This window comes from Oreochromis niloticus, linkage group LG10, assembly GCF_001858045.2.
Source record: "Oreochromis niloticus isolate F11D_XX linkage group LG10, O_niloticus_UMD_NMBU, whole genome shotgun sequence".
Taxonomy (NCBI): domain Eukaryota; kingdom Metazoa; phylum Chordata; class Actinopteri; order Cichliformes; family Cichlidae; genus Oreochromis; species Oreochromis niloticus.
Genome location: NC_031975.2, coordinates 22,465,619 through 22,482,283, shown reverse-complemented (window position 1 = coordinate 22,482,283; position 16,665 = coordinate 22,465,619). Strand labels below are relative to the sequence as shown.

Sequence of the window (16,665 nt, the reverse complement as noted above, 5' to 3'; positions counted from 1 at the left end):
GTAATCCTCATTCATTTTAATTGACGCTGAAAGTTTGTTCAGTTAGTCCAGATTAATACCGAAATACCCTAAATTAGATAAGTTATTAAGACTATGGATGTATGGACAGCAGAATTTCAAGCAAGGAATAAAAAGCCAAACAACTAAACTACATTATCAGCTTAATTTTGGGGATCAATGCAACTAAACATTTAGTTAAATTGCATTTTTCAGTTTGGTTGTGTGGGAACATAATTTTCGAGGTGTAAAAAGTCATATAATAGTCACCTGAGGAAGCAGTAAAAAACTCAAAGAAGTCAGCAGACATAATGTGGCTTTTTTCTGCACAGGGTGTACTGATTTTCCTCTTGAGACTAATTATCTTCTGCACTTCTGTTTGCTAAACTAGATCAGCTGTCGAAATCAGGCAATTACATTTAATTTTCTTGTTTTGCTCTCCTTTTCTTTGGATGATGATCAACAGAGCTCCTTGGGATTGCCTTCTTTTCACTATTGACAGGTTGCTTCTTTCATTTTTGATTTTTCATTATTTAAGTTTACCCCCACCCCCAACACTACTACCTGCCCCCCCTTGTCTACTTCACATCATTTGATGTAATCTTTGGCCCTCTTTTTCCATCCTTTTATATATATATATATATATATATATATATATATCCCTACACTTGCAAACCTGTTTGTTTGGAGTCTACATACCTCAGGTTCAGACAGTGGCATTAATCAAATTGCCCCAGTTGTACAGCTGAAACACAGATGTTACGAGCTTTTGTGCAAAGCTTTTGTATGTGAAGAATTTCACAAAGTTTAGACACAAATTCTCAGTAAATTCCATTTTTACTGGTTGGTGATGCAGAAACCATCCCTGGTCAAAATGTCACTGACTGGGAAATATGTTATTCTGTGTTCTTTTCACCGAATGTTGTTTTTGCCAGTGGGATCCATATGGGGGAAAAAATTGAATATTGCCCATTTATCTTCCCAGGGAATGGTGATTAATTCGGTCTTGAGTGCTTAATTTATGAACCTTTGCAAAGGCCTAATCAGAGTTTGTTACCGTCACAAATTAAACAATGGGAAGAGGCAAAGCAAGTTAAGCAGTCCTGTGGTTCATTTAGATTGTAATTGGGTGAGAATTAGATGGGACAAGGTTGACAGAGAGACTCCCTAATAAGCAGCAAATGACTGGGGAGGAAGTTGGGAGGAGAAAAAGTGAAAAGGGAGTGGAGGAAGCCCAGAGAAGGAGAAATGTGGGAGGGGTGGTAAAGCAAAATAAGTGCTCAAAGTCATCTCCTACGTTAACTGAGTCAAGTAATCTGTATCTGTTAGCTTTTGGTTTAGTACAACAAAGCAAAACAACATGAGATGATTTTAGCTTTGTGTAATAATTAAAACAACAGATGTGCCATTAATTCTTTGAATACCTTGAAACAATGAGATGATCAGATTTTGAGTCTGTGTTGGTGAGAGGAAAAAAAGAGTTCAAAAAATGCAAGAGGAGGTTAAAAAGGCCTAGCAGACTTTTTTTCTCACTGTTAAAAATTTGTTGGAATGTCTGATTTAAAATTTAAGCAATTCTTTCATCATTGTGGTCTCAAAAAGCTGTAATAGAAGTTTTTTTTCGTATACATCATACACACATTGCTTGAGACTTGTTCACCATACTGGATATGATACAATCACCAGTCGTAGGGGGAAAATATGTATTTCCTTATTCCCTGGCTGGTTGGTGGAGTGGTTCCTAGAGGTTGCTGGCTGTCACTTGTTAAAATGGGTTGCAAAGAAGGTGCTGTACCCAAAACCTCTTTATTATTGCTTTAGTTGCTAGCAGAGCAGTAGTAAGACATAAAAGACATAAAGGTGCCAGATATTCACCTTCAAAGTAAACGCTGTACTTCAGCACTGCAGCCAGCACTTTTCAAAAGGTGTGACTTTCATTTTGAACCCAAAGGGTCTCCATTTCAGGGCTGTTTTCACAGTTTTACTATACTGCTAAGAGAGTAGCTGCTTGCTTGTGGATAAGTCTTGTTGCTAATTAAATGCTCTTTAGTAGAGGTTCCCTAGTGCATTACTACAAATGTATTTATGAGGACATGAGCTTAAGCACTTGTTAACAGACATGTTTGATATTTAATATATAGAGTCAGCAATCAATTAGTGCCTATGTTTTGAAAGTGAGGAAGGTAAATCTAACTGATGTAATTAAAGACAGCTGTTGATGAGGTTAGATATGGCTGTTGTCCAGTTATTAGCAGAATATCCAGTATATTTATTTCAGTTTAGTTCATTTTTATTTCAAACATATACATTCACCAACATTTCATAATGTCATTCCATGCAGTTGTTTGAAAAGGAGTAGGCAGAAGTATATATTTATTTAGCCCAACCCCCTGAGGTTTACATCTTAATCATTTCCTCATCATCTAAATTTGAATATTATATTTAATAGCAGAATGGAAGATATAGGCTTTATTGTCATGTGTTTTGCACTGTTGAACTAATTAATAGAAGTTACAGGTGGCAATACCCGGCAAAATGAGTAGGAGTAGTAGTAGAATTTGGTTAGCCATAGAGTATAACACATGAGCAGGGCAGTATAAAAGTAAAATCAAAGAATTCAGAGCATTATTTTCACACATAAACCTTCACATGATAACTAATATGAAACAGATCAACAAAGAAACAAAGATAGGACACACAAACCAATACCAGCATGTATACAGAAACCAGTTTGGTTTATAGCTTTGTTTAAAATTATATGTCTAATATTTAATTAAAAGTTTTTAAAAATGTTGTGTCACACCCAAAATGTTTTTATGTTTTTCAGGCCTTGTTGGACATTAAGAAAGTATTTACTTCTTTAATATTGTCTTTAATGTCATTTCTATGAATTAACCCCAAGAAAAAATATTGCCCTGCCACAAGTTGTTTGACACAAGAAATCATTTAAGATGCATTGAAATGGTGTCCTTAGGTAGACTACACTCGCAGAGCCATCCTACCTAATGAGGATATGCAAAAAGAATAATTTAATGTTGTAAGTTCACTGAGTTACATCGTAAATCTCTGTGAAATATGATTTCATTAAGCTGTAGAAGCAATAAAGATTCCCGTGCGGAGAGTTCACTTTGTCATTGAAGACTTAATCAAATCAATCAAACGAAACAGGCTTTGCTAAAATCACACCCACCTTTATAGACTTCGATACAAATTTAGAATATCTTCAAGTAACGTTATGAGTTGCATCATAAATCTCACAATTTTTGAATGGTCATGAATTAACATTTGATCGGAGTAGGAATTTACTTTCCGATTCGCAGCTGACCAAAGTTTCACACTGTGATCATTTTTACCAAAAAGATTTAAAGCCAAAGACAAAAGGTGGACTGTAGTGCCATGTTGAGCTTGCCTGCAGATACTGCTGAAGGGCTTAAGGAGGGCACACAGCCTCTCTAGAGACTAAGACGGACTGACAGTGGCACTCTGAATAACACTTACTATGACTAGGGCATGCAGCCTGCTTGGATACACACACGCACACTCGCATGCCCACACACCCACACAAGCCAGATTGCAGAAAGAGCCTAAAAACTGTCATAGGTTATGTGGAAAAAGATGTACCAGGAGAATTGGCAGGCATAGGTATGGATTTGTTTAGGGGCTTTTCTCTGACTTCCTTTAATCTTAAATGAGCTGGAGTTGTATCATTGTAATGTTTTCCTATTTAGTAAAATACACATGCAGCTTGATAATTTTTCGCTTGCTCTAACATTAGAATAAACAACTATTTATTTATTATTTCAGCAGAAATTTTGTTTTGACTCATTCAGTTTTAGTGTAACACTAAAGTGTCCTGGCATACTTACTTTTTTCTCCAGTTGCTTGTTTTATCCTATGCATTAATTATCAGTTGATCAATTACTCATTGTTTGTGGACAACACATTTCACTTGTCAAAAATATCTGTTAAACAAACGGTTTATTTTTTCGGGTTAGGAGTTATCCTTACTGGGTCCACAATTTAGTATTATGGGTAAGCTAATACTGTCTTTCTCATACTGTTTGTGCTCTACATTTTACTCAGTGGAGGTCTACTCCTGGATGATACTTGAAGGTGCTGTGTGATTGTAAGCATCACTGCAAAACCTTCACATCTATTCTTTACCTTCATCCGTCTGATTTTTACTGCCTTACACATCAACCACGGACGGCTTTATGAGCTGAGAACAAAAATGATTGCTTTTGAATTCAGATTATATGCCTCTGTGAGTAGCTCTCTTTTCCTGTCTTTCTCCTTCTGTCTTCCTTACCTCCAAAGTATGCACACACACATTTGTGTTATAATATTGTTTTTTGAATATTTTTAATGTAAAAACTATACACACATCTGCGTATATTCTCTTAACTTACTTGGATCTCAATGAGCAAGCTCTTCAGAAAGACTTTGGTGAGGACAAGGTGTATTTGCATACCCCTAGGGAAGTAGAAATATTAATAAGGCTCTGTCAGGTCACATTTCTCTGACTGAGTAAACACATTAATGCTTAAATAGTTTCATATCCCAACATCATTCCCAGATGTACACTGTGTGTCAATTAGAGATTATTCATTTGTGAGAGGTACTATTGATTTGTTAGAATCTACCTTATGTAGTTGTTTCAGACTGGTTTAATTACTTTGTAATTTTAGGGATAATTAGTCAAGTCAGTCTTACTTATATAGCAAATTTAAAGCAACAACCAAAAGTAGCAGAAACATTGCATTCCAGATCTCAGATCTCAGATCTACCGTATTTATCTCAGTTCTTATAAGAACTGAAATAAATACGGTAGAGACGAAAAGCAAAGCAAAAATTACAATGATGATTAAAAAATGTGATAAATGAATAAAATAGTGTGAAACCCTGGGATAAAATTACAAAGAGAATCAAATAAAGTAAGTACATAAATAAAATGTAGCAATAGAAACAACACTCAAAATAAAAGAGCCGTAAGAAAATCTGTCCTTGACAAAACCACGAGGCATCACAGGCTTCACTGAAAGTCGATGAAAAATATGCAGGTCTTTAAAATTGATTTAAAATTGTCAGTTGTTGGGCAGGTTTTTATGTGGCATGGCAGACTATTCCAGAGCCTAACAGGAACAGGGTAACAGCAAAGGCCCAGTCACCTTTCGTTTTTAGGTGAGAAGTTGGCATTGAGAGAAGTTGTTGGGAGGATTAACTCAGTGACCTGGAGGCAAAAAATTGAGTTACATGTTGGAGTTTATTCACAGAGGGCTTTGAAAACAAATAATACATTTTTTAACTCAGTTGTGTATTGCACAGGTGGACTGTGCGCTTGATCTAAAACAGGAGTGATGTGTTGCTTTTTCTTCTTTGTTAGACGTCTTGCTTCTGGGTTTTGAACCATCTGCAATCGAAAATCAAAGAAGTATAATTAGATTTAATGTCATTATTTTCTAGCATGAGTCCAATTCTCACTGCACCAAAACTGTAGAATCAAATCTCTACTAAGGTGTCATAAAGAATTTGAGGAAATCTTTTCAAAACAATACTATGATTACTGCTGGACAATGTTATTACTGCCAGTAACCTTGGCATTTCAAAAGATACAAAGTTGTTCAAGTTGGACTTACATCTAGTGACAAAGAGGGTATTTACTCATTTTGTGTGTGGTTGTTTCTGACACAACAGAGTTTGCACGAATCCCTCAGTGGAAAAAGTAACACTGAGTTCATTACCCCTCTGCTGCATTACTGTCAGATTGGTGAATATGAGTCAGGATGATAAATGAGTGCTATGATAGCTCCAGCAAAGACTGCATGTCATTGTGGTGGCCATGTTGTTGACAGTAAAATGTGCAGTCAATGAGTCATGAGGACAGTTGCTACTTGTGAGAAAGTATCATTTGTTCAATCAACAGGCTCAGGGGAAGGCCAACACCACCTCGAAAACCTTCTGCTCTCTGTGAACTCGTAGATTTCAACAGGTTTTCTTTTTTTATAAGTATTTGGTTTTGCAACTTGCTTGCATAAAGGCACTTTCTATGGTGAAGGGGGATGGAGTTGGGGAGGGTGCCACAAAAACCAAAACTAGGTGCCAGGTACCAATACCACTGGGATACAATAGTTTTCTAATGATGATGAGCATCTGATATGCATTATAGCGTTGTTACTACAACATAGCATAAGAAAGACAGCAGTACACATTTTCGAAACGCTGGTGAAATTTTGGGTTGTCTATAAAATGTCTCCACGCAATTCTGGCCTGTTGTTGCACCGATCGTTGTCGCCACTATTTCACATCTGAGAGATCATTATTTGAAAACTCTTATATATCCTTATACGAACAACATATCTAAAGACATTTGGAGGATTTTTTTTTTTTTCCCCTCTGCTGTCTCGATTAATATACCTTCAAACTCACTGACTGTCTGGAAAACTGGCATAAGGCATGTGGTATGATTCACTTCACTGTGTTCATCTTCTGCTCATGCTTATGCAGTTAACTGCTCTCAAGTGTGCCAGCAGAGGACAACCTCATCTGATGAGGAAGGCCACAAGATGTGACTGAAAACTTTCAAACTGCTAAGTGGATCTTGTGACTATGTCAAACTGCTATTTCAGGGTCTAGAATGAATTTTCAAGCTCAGAGAAAATGACAGCATGAAATGCCGACATTTCCTGCCACCTTTCAAGCCTACGCTAAAGGACAGAAATGCCACTCCAACACTGGATGGAGTGTTACTACCCTCCTGGCAGAATATTTGTCTCTACAAGACTGCTTTAACACATACTAAGATATAGGCATATGTTGTACAGAGACTACAAGAGCAGCAAAAAAAGCTAAATGTACCTGAAAAACCCGGGCTTGGCAGATTATCTAATAACTTATTGTCGTACAGTATCATAGCACCCTTTATGCCTCATTTGCAAGCTTGAATCCCATCTGTGAGATGTATTTTCACACTCAGTTTTCAGAAGTCTCCTACCTTTGGTTTCATTGTTGTTAAAAGATGATTTGTCACTTTGGAAGAAAGCTCTTCAAATTACAGAAAAACAAATTTCAGGCAAAGGTTGGAAAGCTCGGGGCACAGATGAAATAAATGAGACAACATTAAAATACTGAGTCTATAAGGAATCAAGGTGGCAATCACATCAGTGCACTTTGCCAGGGTGAATCAAATTGGCTTGAATAGAATTTAAAAAACGTTTTAATAAGGCATTTGTATTTCCTACATAATTTTCTAGATATGACAAGCAATTACCATTGTCCAGGTTTTGGCAGCGTGAGCGAGTGGGCTCTGCCAGGATTCTGCCTTTGAGGGTGTGCTTTTAGAATTCAATATGCAATTTGAGATTTCTCTGAAGCTCTTTGTCCATATCCACTCCTTTTTTGTTAGCGACAAGAAAGCACATAAAAGCGCTGCAGCTGCTGTGACAGACATTGTGATCTCAACAAACTACTATATAGCCATGTCCCAGTGAGAAAAGTCTCCAGAAATAACCTCATAGACTCACCAAATCGTCTGATCATTGTCATAGTGACTGTATATATACAGGAATCTATTTTTAAAACTTGTTGTGATCCCAGGAGCCTTTGGAAATGCATGAAGATTAATACGAATCCTGTCATGGATGTGATTTTAAAAAACAAGTCAGCGAGGGGAATGGCACCCATGGCTAGGCAGGTGGGTTGCTTGTTCTCAGGAATATTTGCTCCTTACTTTGAAATTAAGTCAGTGAATAATTTATTATTCAAAAAATTTAAATGTAAAACGGTTTAGCAAGCCAGTTATCAAGAGACAGCAGTACAACAGCTGCAATAATGGTAAACCTAACAATTGGTTTCTTTTTTTCTATTTATAAGACCTGAAGGTTGAGGTGGAGTCAAAGGGGGACTAGAATCATGCATATGTAATGCAATAAGGTCATGGGTTCTGATAGAATGGCAGATAGGGCAAAGAGAGGTCATTTTTTGGTATATTGTTAGCATTGATTAATTACGTGAGATACTATCAAGGTTTCCTTCATAATTACAACTCTCGCCCTATCAGGTGGGCTAGACTCAAATCATTAGTTTTCCAGGGAATCCTCATTTCAACTTTTATACCAAAGTTCAGATTTATCATTCACAGTCATGTTTTGAAGGCTGGACATTAATAACAGTCAGTGTACAGCTGCTTCTTCCTCCATCTCACATGCCCCATTAAAGTAATATAAATTTACATTTTCTGCCATCACAATAATTTCCTGCAGATTTTCCCTGTGGCTGCTGTGAAAGACAGCCAGCTTCTTTGGGTCGCGGCTGGTTGGTGAGTGCAGTCCAGGTATTGAGTGTAATTAACACATTTAGGTTTTGCTTCCCTTGCTATCCTCTGTATCCATAATCCTATAGCTGCAGATGCTGTACTCTTATCTATTTTTTCTGCCACCATTGTGACAGGGGCTTGCTGTAATACCTTGCAATACCATGAGTGATTGTTAATCTGGCTGAATTTCTTTTATGTTTTGTGTCGCAGTGCACTTTTTGATAGATTGTGGAGCCCCATCTTTTGCATATTATGTATTTTCCCCTACAAGTTTCAGTGCTATAACAACACCCTGGAAAAATAAGCGTGTCTACTGCGGCTCCACAAGTAAACTCAAAACATACTCAAAAATATAGGAATTTAATAGCTTTAATAAAAGGAAAAAAGGGGCTTATATTCTGAGGAAAGACAAACAAAATCAAACTTGGAAACCGTATATTCCACAAAAACAAGTTTGTTAGTTTTTAAAAACAACACATGAAGACAGACTGTTTGGACACCCAGCAGTGGCTTCACTAAATATCACATTTACATGTTTATTATTTAGCTTGCTGAACTGGGAAATGTCTGGGCGTGAAATCAATCAGTTACTGTAATAGCTGTGGTGAAGGTTCCCTCCATGTTTGAGCCAGCAAAGCTTTTAATTCATCCACAGAACAGTCTGACATTTTTTTTCCCTCCATGGCATCCCATATGTGCTCTTTGGGATTTAGGTCAGAGCTCTGGGACGACACTTTGATTTTCTATGATAAAAATATTCTTTCAGTGGGCATCTGGTAATTTTTTTTTTTTCGTTGATTACTTTAATTTCCTATGTCCACTTGACATTAACAAATATAAGTTTACCATCATTACTGTAAGAAAAACTTCTAACATTCCCATCTAGTGTAGGTCTTCCTGCTGTCTGGTTGAAATTCTTTCCCTTTTTTCTTTTTTTCTTTGACTTTCACAAACTTTCTATCATCAGAGTCATGTAGGTTTATTTTGGCCTCATCTGAAAAAAAGCTCTTCTCCTGTGCATGTTCTTTTGCAAATTTAATCGCATCTGCCTCTTTGAGCTTGTAAATGTTTTCTGCTGTATCATTCCCGCTCCCTACCCATACGAGTTGTTCCTATTTCAAATGGTTTGTGAACTCATTTGTATATTTTAGTCCTTGCTGAACTTAGGAGGGAACTCTGCAGCTGTTTTTTGTTTTTTCCAGGAGTTTACTTATAATTATGGACTTCATTTTGAGGGATGATCTTCCTGGTCTGTGTGCTGTTTCCATGTTTTAACGGCAGACATGTTTTTGAAACTATGCTCAGCTGCAGCAGATGAAGAATTTATTTTCTAGGGAAAAAAAGCTGATATATTGCATAGTAGAAGCTGCTGTGTGTCATTATCAGAGTTATATGCAGGGGTGCACATAAGTGATCCGCAGGTGCGCATGCGCTGTCAAAATAAAAGACACGCACCAGATAAGAAGTTGCAACGCGCGTTTGCGTACACATAAAAGGCACTGTTTTTGTCCGCTAGAGTGGGATTTTCATGGCATATTCTGCACCACATCTCTGTGCGTTCATCATTTGTTTGAAGCCAGCTCACCTCCTGCAACCTTCTTCCGAGAATACGCGCTCCTTCTGACATTTCTTTGGAGGTGGAGGAACACCAAAATAATTGCTTAAAGGAGCTTGCTTCTTCGACATCTTTAAGAGTTCTAAACAAATGTCTGTCCTCCTCCAGAAAATCTAACGTACGCAAACGCGCGTTGCAACTTCTTATCTGGTGCGTGTCTTTTATTTTGACAGCGAATGCGCACCTGCGGACCATTTATGTGCACCCCTGGTTATATGGATGTCGCTTGAGATTAATATTGTCACATTGATGATCCAGCTAATATTATTGACTGACTAGTGGTACACAAATGCGCAAAGTGTTCATTAGTAAGAATAATCTCATTAGTGCTTGTATCCTGGGATTGAGCATTGATTGAGGCATTTTATTCTTGTATGTACATACTATATTTCTTTGTGTGTGTGTGTGTGTGTGTGTGTGTGTGTGTGTGTGTGTGCGCGCACGCGCGCACACACCTCTGGTTACTGATGCTATGCTATTTCCGATCTACTGTAAATACACATTATATTGTTAATATAACCAAAATCGCATATAACGACTGTAACTGGCGTTATAGTAAGTGCATGACCTGGCACCTATAAAAGGCACTGAGTTCCACTTAACTCATTCATAATTGCAAATTGATAACAAGCTAAGATCACATAATCAGTACATTTGTCTTCTAATCTGTAAACATGAAATATGACCCTGTCCCATATTTTAGCAATTCACATAATGTTTGTTTAATTTGGAATAAGGAAACAATATAAAAAAAATATGAACAGTTAAAATTAATGATCGTTTTCATCTGATTTCTCAAGATTATAGACAAGAGCCATTTCTATTCAAGACCAAAAAAATATAAAGAGGACTGGTTCATCTGTTTTGTTTTCAAAAGGAGTTTAGGATTTATATATATATTCCAGTAGCCAGTCACATATTAGTGCTCCGTTGCTCATGCGTGGCATTTAGGGATGCTTTTTTCTTTTTTTTTAACTTGAGTAAGAACAAGGGAATTCAACTGAGAAATAACAATCTGGCACCACCAACTAGATTTTTTTTTTAATACAATCTGACCTGTAAAATTATTAAAATTTTCTTTACAGCTATCGACAAGAGGGAGAGAAAGAAGCAATCTCACTTAAGAATAAAATATCTCTCACATCTCAGATGTTCTCTCAGGGAATAGGTATGGTCTCCACTCATATTCAGGAAAGGCATTTCATATTCAAACACAAATGGAGCAATTTGTGCAAATAGCATGCGTAATACTGGGGCAGACTCCAAGGTCTGTGAGCGATGGCTCGGCCCTGGAGAAGAGGCTCTTCACCCTAAATGTATCAGTGACGAAACCCCAGGCCCATGGAAATAGGGCAGCGAATGAATTAGGGTGTCATTGGTTAAGGACATCAGCGAGAAGAAAGAGATAGAGACAGAGCGAGAGCTTCGTAATGAAATTGCTACTTGCCATACTAAGTAGGAGCACCAAGTATACTGTGAAATCAGATCGAGCCGGCTGCGGCTAACATGGTTGTTTTGACGTGTTGGAATGAGCTGTCTCTCAGTGAGCTAAGTGATAATTCAGCTGTCATTCTGAGGGGGAAGCAATGATAAATTTCTCAGATGGTTGAAAGAGGGCAGGGATCAGAGCAATCAACTAACTATGCTTTCTTCTTACGCTAATTAAAGAGGAATTAATGACAGACTCACACCTTCAAGCCATCTACCCGCAGTTTATGTTGACTTTTTTCTTTTTTAAAGGAGCAGTGGCTCATTAAAAATCTTTTGCAGGCTTGAAAGGTTTTGTTTAAAATAAAGATTTTTTTTTTTAATTCAGTAAATGTTCAAACTGTGTCCAGGAAATTTCTTTAAAGTTACACCGTAAACTAGTGCATATCACACACTTACATTTTCCAAGTGTCTGAAGATATATCTAGAGTCAGATATTTCAGCCGCTGTTTTCTATCATCATTTTATTCATGTAGATTATTAATGGACAAAACATTTTTCATTCACATAATGATGTTTGAATAATTGAATTATTGACTTTTGCATTCATTTATGGTATTCAAATTAATGGTAATCAAAATGGGGATTTCCTTCTGGCACTTATTATTGAGAGAACCTCCGATTTATCAGATTCTAGCAGAACATTATTAACGATGTTCCTTGATGATTGTGTAGTACAGCTCTTGTGTGTTGCATTGTTAATGTAATGAAAACTGGCATGGGTACAGAGGCATAGTGTAATTTGCGCCTATAAGAAATGAACAGTGTAATGACGGCTGTGGAAATCAAACTCATACAAGGTTTCGCCCACGAAAGAAAATCCTGGGTGCAGTACTGTAAAATCCTGATTATATAAACTTTTATTATTCAGAGTAGGTTTTGCAGAACTGTGACCTTAATCACAGTTTATCATCATTTTCAATTGCCTTCAATGATAAGATATGCATTCATGGTAGAGTCAGCAAATGTAGAAAATCAACCTCTCGCTTTGCTATTGCAGCCTCTCTTTTTTTTTTTAACTTTCAGCTCTTTCCCTAAGATCTGCCTTTCTCTCTCCATCTTTTGAACTGTCAGGGTTTTTAAAATAAATTTTAGGGACTGATTGTGAAGATCTGTGCTGATATCACTTCCAGTTTGTCTGATAGCTGTTGCTGATATTTCTTTTGTTGATTGTGCTGGTTTCATTTTGTGCCACTGGAAACAAAGAGGTCTTTTTTTATGAAACAAAATTAAAAATAACTGTTTTAGCTTTCAACTCTGTAGCAAACAGGACAGAAATTATGTGGCACAACAGAAAAACACTGGCTACTTCCATTAATTAGATTTTATTGGCTGGACATGCACTCACCAAACACTTTATTAGCTACACTTTGCTCATATCGGGTTGGACCTTCAGAACTGCCTTCATTATTTGTAACACTGATTTAATGAGGTGCCGAAAACCTATCTCACTGATTCTGGTCCATATTGACATGATAGTGTCACAAAGTTGCTGCAGATTTCCTCACTGCATATGTGTGACGTGAGTCTCCCATTCCATCACCGTCCAAAGGCGCTCTATTGGGCCGAGATTTGGTGACTATGGAGGCCATTTGAGTCATGTTCAAGGCAATTATTTGATGTTGTTTGATATGATTTGAGGTTTGTGACATGATAAATTATCCTGCAGCCATCAGAGGATTGTTACACTTTGGTTATAAAAGGATGGCCATGGACAGCACCAACACTCAGATAGGCTGAGGCTTTTAAATTATACTTACTCAGTACTAAAAGGCCCCAAGTGTCCCAAGAAAATATCCCTTACATCATTACACCACAATCACTATCGTGAAACAGTGCTACAAGGTCGGAGAGATCCATGCTTTCATGTTGTTTACCCAAAATCAGGTTTTTCCAATCCTCTATTGGCCAATTTTGGTGAATCCTTGTGAACTGTAGCCTCAGTTTCCTGTTCTTTGCTGACAGGAGTGGAAAACTGTGATGCTGCTATTGTAACCCATCTACCACTTGTTTGAATGTGTTATGTGTTCAGAGATGTTCTTCTGCAGACCTTGACTTTTAATGAGTACTTATTTGAAATACTGTCGCCTTCCTATAAGCTGGAAGCAGTTTGGCCATTCTTGACTGACCTCTGGCACCCCACAGTGCCACATTCAGAGTCACTTAAATTACCTTTCCTCCTCTTTTCTTGATTTTTTATTTCTTTTTCAGATGCTCAGTTTGACCTTTAACATTTCATCTTACCATGTCTACATGCCTAAACATTAGGTTCCTGTTATCTGACTGGATGATTTGCGTTAACAAGTGATGAAAAGCTGTACTTAATAAAGTGACCATTGAGTATATCGAGGTATCCTCAGTGTGTACATACATTGCAACCAGATGATGAGTCTGAAGGTATTTAATTCAAAATGACCACCTCATTTTTTTTCTAACATCAACAGTAACAGCTCAGCTGTACGCATAGTTTAGCATGAAATCCTTTATGTAATCAGCATGTGTCTGCCTTGTTATTTCACTTTTTATTTTATGGTATTTGATAATTGCGAATGCCCACATTGAGAAATTGAGGTGATCTTTGAAAAAGCGCTGATGACACTTTACGTCGATCAAAAGTACAAATTTTTTAATTTGGGTACCTGTCAATAATACTGATTAGTGATGAAAATACATTCCCAGAAAACCCTGAAAATGTCATCTCATTTTTATCAAATGCTGTTCACTTGCTGACGGTGACAAAATAACAGTATAACAATATTTGTTGCTTCTGGTCTAGATGATGTTATGCAGCTTAGGTGGATGAGGTTTCATTAGTTTTGGTGGTGTGGCTCTGGTATGCTGAGGAGATGCAGACAAAAGCTTCCCTGCTTCTGTAATTTTACACCCATGTTTTGTCTCTGGACATTTACTCTTGTTTCTTCAATGTTGGCTGCAAACTTGATCCATTATGTTTCTTGTTGCCAACATTAGTGAACTTCTTTTAAAAGTTTAGCAGACCATAGTTTTTATTATTAATTCTTTAGCAACAAAAGTATACTGCAGACATTGCTTGTTCTTCACCTATCAGCTCAAAGTGTAGGAGGCAGGCGTATGGCAGATACTGGTGTTGGTAGTCATGCATCCCTAGTAACCGTTTTTTATATATATATGGAAAATACACTGCCACAAATAAAATATAAAACTAAAACTATAATGACGATGAAAACAACATGAAACATTAAAAATTGTTACCTAAAATCTATTGTCGAATACCCCCCACTCAAAGTCTGCCACATTTGATGCAGTTGTTCGTTCTCCCTCAGTCCTTTTCAAGCTTACAAAGGTTCATCTCAAAAAAGTACTGTAACTGACTGTTTGCAGGGATCATTAAAAGACGCTGATATGAAACGCTGAGATTACAAACCCATGCTTTAAATGTGAGTATAACAGATATTCAAAGCACTCAGCATTTATTCACAGATATCAAAGAATGAAAGAGAGAGAGAGGGTTTGCAGGGTCAGGTCACACACCTGGCATGCTTCCTCATCCTGATAATGTTCAGCCTTTTTAATCCTGATTAGCGCTCCCTTTGAGGATCACAATGGCTGTTTGGCTTCTATACGTGCCATTTCTCTGCCTTTAGGTGCTTGAAACAGCTTTTTTTAAAACTTTTATTATCAAAATTTGAACAACAGTAGAAAAAAGACATACCAGGAGTTTGCTACAGCTCTTAATAGGTAAAAGCAAAAGACTATAAGATGTCCTGTATGCCTGAACTTTGCTGGATAGATGAAGACTTTCTCACACTCATAAAACACTTTGTCTTAAACTGTTTACCTTCTTTTAGTCTCAGACTTTGACTTATGTTTTATTTCATTATTTAGCCTGTTTTTAGAAATGTTAACCTGTATAAAGCTATGATATTTAGCCTCATGTAAATAAATAACTTTTAGCAAATATTAAATATTTAAACTCCTGACTGAGTAGACTTTGGGTTGCTGTCTTATTGCTCTTTGTAAAAGGTTTAAGTGTCCTGGAAATTTTGCTTTCTTTTTATTGTCTGCATGTGTACATGAGTGTGTGCGTGCGCGTGCATGTGCGTGCGCGTGCATGTGTCCTTTGCCCAGCTGTTTGGAAAATGATGTCAACAGACATTACTGATGAATGGAAAGCCATGCTGGAGAACTGCAGTGTGTCTCTTACTTGGTTTTATAGACTACTGTTTTTCTTTTTTATTTGTCTTTAACAGGCATTTGCGGTCATCACTAGTAGCCAAAGTAGAAACAAATATAATCTCTCCTGCTACAGTTAAAAAGGAGGTAACCACACTCACTTAAGCCGTAGATCATTGCTCTAATTTCTGATCCATGTGCACTATGGCTTCTTTCTTCGGGAAATGAAGATTTTATTGGCAGCCTTTCACTCAGTGTGGCAGCTAAGTGAAAAGCACATCAAATACAACAATTTATAAAAGATGTTAAATGTAAAAAGGCAAAAAACTGTGGAATTATTTCTACCCTAGAATCTAAGTAATTTGTCAATGTGCTTTGGTCGCAGCAGATGGCCATGGTAGCCCATAGTTTGCATATAACTGCTGACTTCTCTAAAAACCCCAACTTACTCTCCGAGCTGTAGTGAAGGTTGAAGACATGTGACCCAAACTAAAAATGGACAACATTTGCCTTTGAAAGTAAACATTGTGCCTTACGGCTGCAACCAACACATTTCAAAAGGCACAACTTTACTTTGAAAGCAAAAGGTCCTGTTTCTCAAGACAAGGTAAGGAGGTAATTTAGCCATTTAAATCAGCTGTGTTCGATCAAGGATGTATCTAAAACCTGCAGGACACCGGCTGTTGAGGCCTGGAGTTCCCCCACCCCTGATTTACATCATCCACACAAACTGGTAACACCAACCAAAGCAATCACAAAGAGAGTTTTAGTGCAGTATATACCTTTTTTGTGACCATTTTTAGCGACTCCCAGCAAGTTCAACCAACCACTGGTCCACTGCAATTGTCCCTCATGATCAGTTGTTGCCAGACGGATGCTGAAAAATCTCCAAGCCTGTGTAACTTGGGCCTAATTATTTGAAATTTTGATATATTTTTACAACTCATGTAGACCTCATGTAGATCTTATCATGGCTGGTGATGAGATGCAGATCATGAAAGCAGTCAGCAGTTTCAGGATCCTATGTTGGGAGTCGGGGCACAAATGCATTGATTGTACATTGATAGACTACTTACACCTTCCTTTCAGAGCAAGTGTGCCT

The 16,665-nt window shown here is 37.4% G+C and overlaps 1 protein-coding gene and 1 long non-coding RNA gene across 5 annotated transcripts in view; one reads left to right on the top strand and one right to left on the bottom strand.

The window, feature by feature from the left end:
- Nucleotides 1-16,665, top strand: part of fstl4 (follistatin-like 4) — a 218,432-nt gene that overhangs the window by 34,368 nt on the left and 167,399 nt on the right. The gene's annotated exons all lie outside the window — the stretch shown is intronic.
- The window catches only part of LOC102082446 (uncharacterized), a 28,576-nt gene continuing 17,144 nt past the window's right edge, over nucleotides 5,234-16,665 (bottom strand). The window contains exon 3 of the long non-coding RNA XR_001224976.3: nucleotides 5,234-5,407. This is a non-coding gene — a long non-coding RNA (uncharacterized LOC102082446). The remainder of the gene's footprint in view (nucleotides 5,408-16,665) is intronic.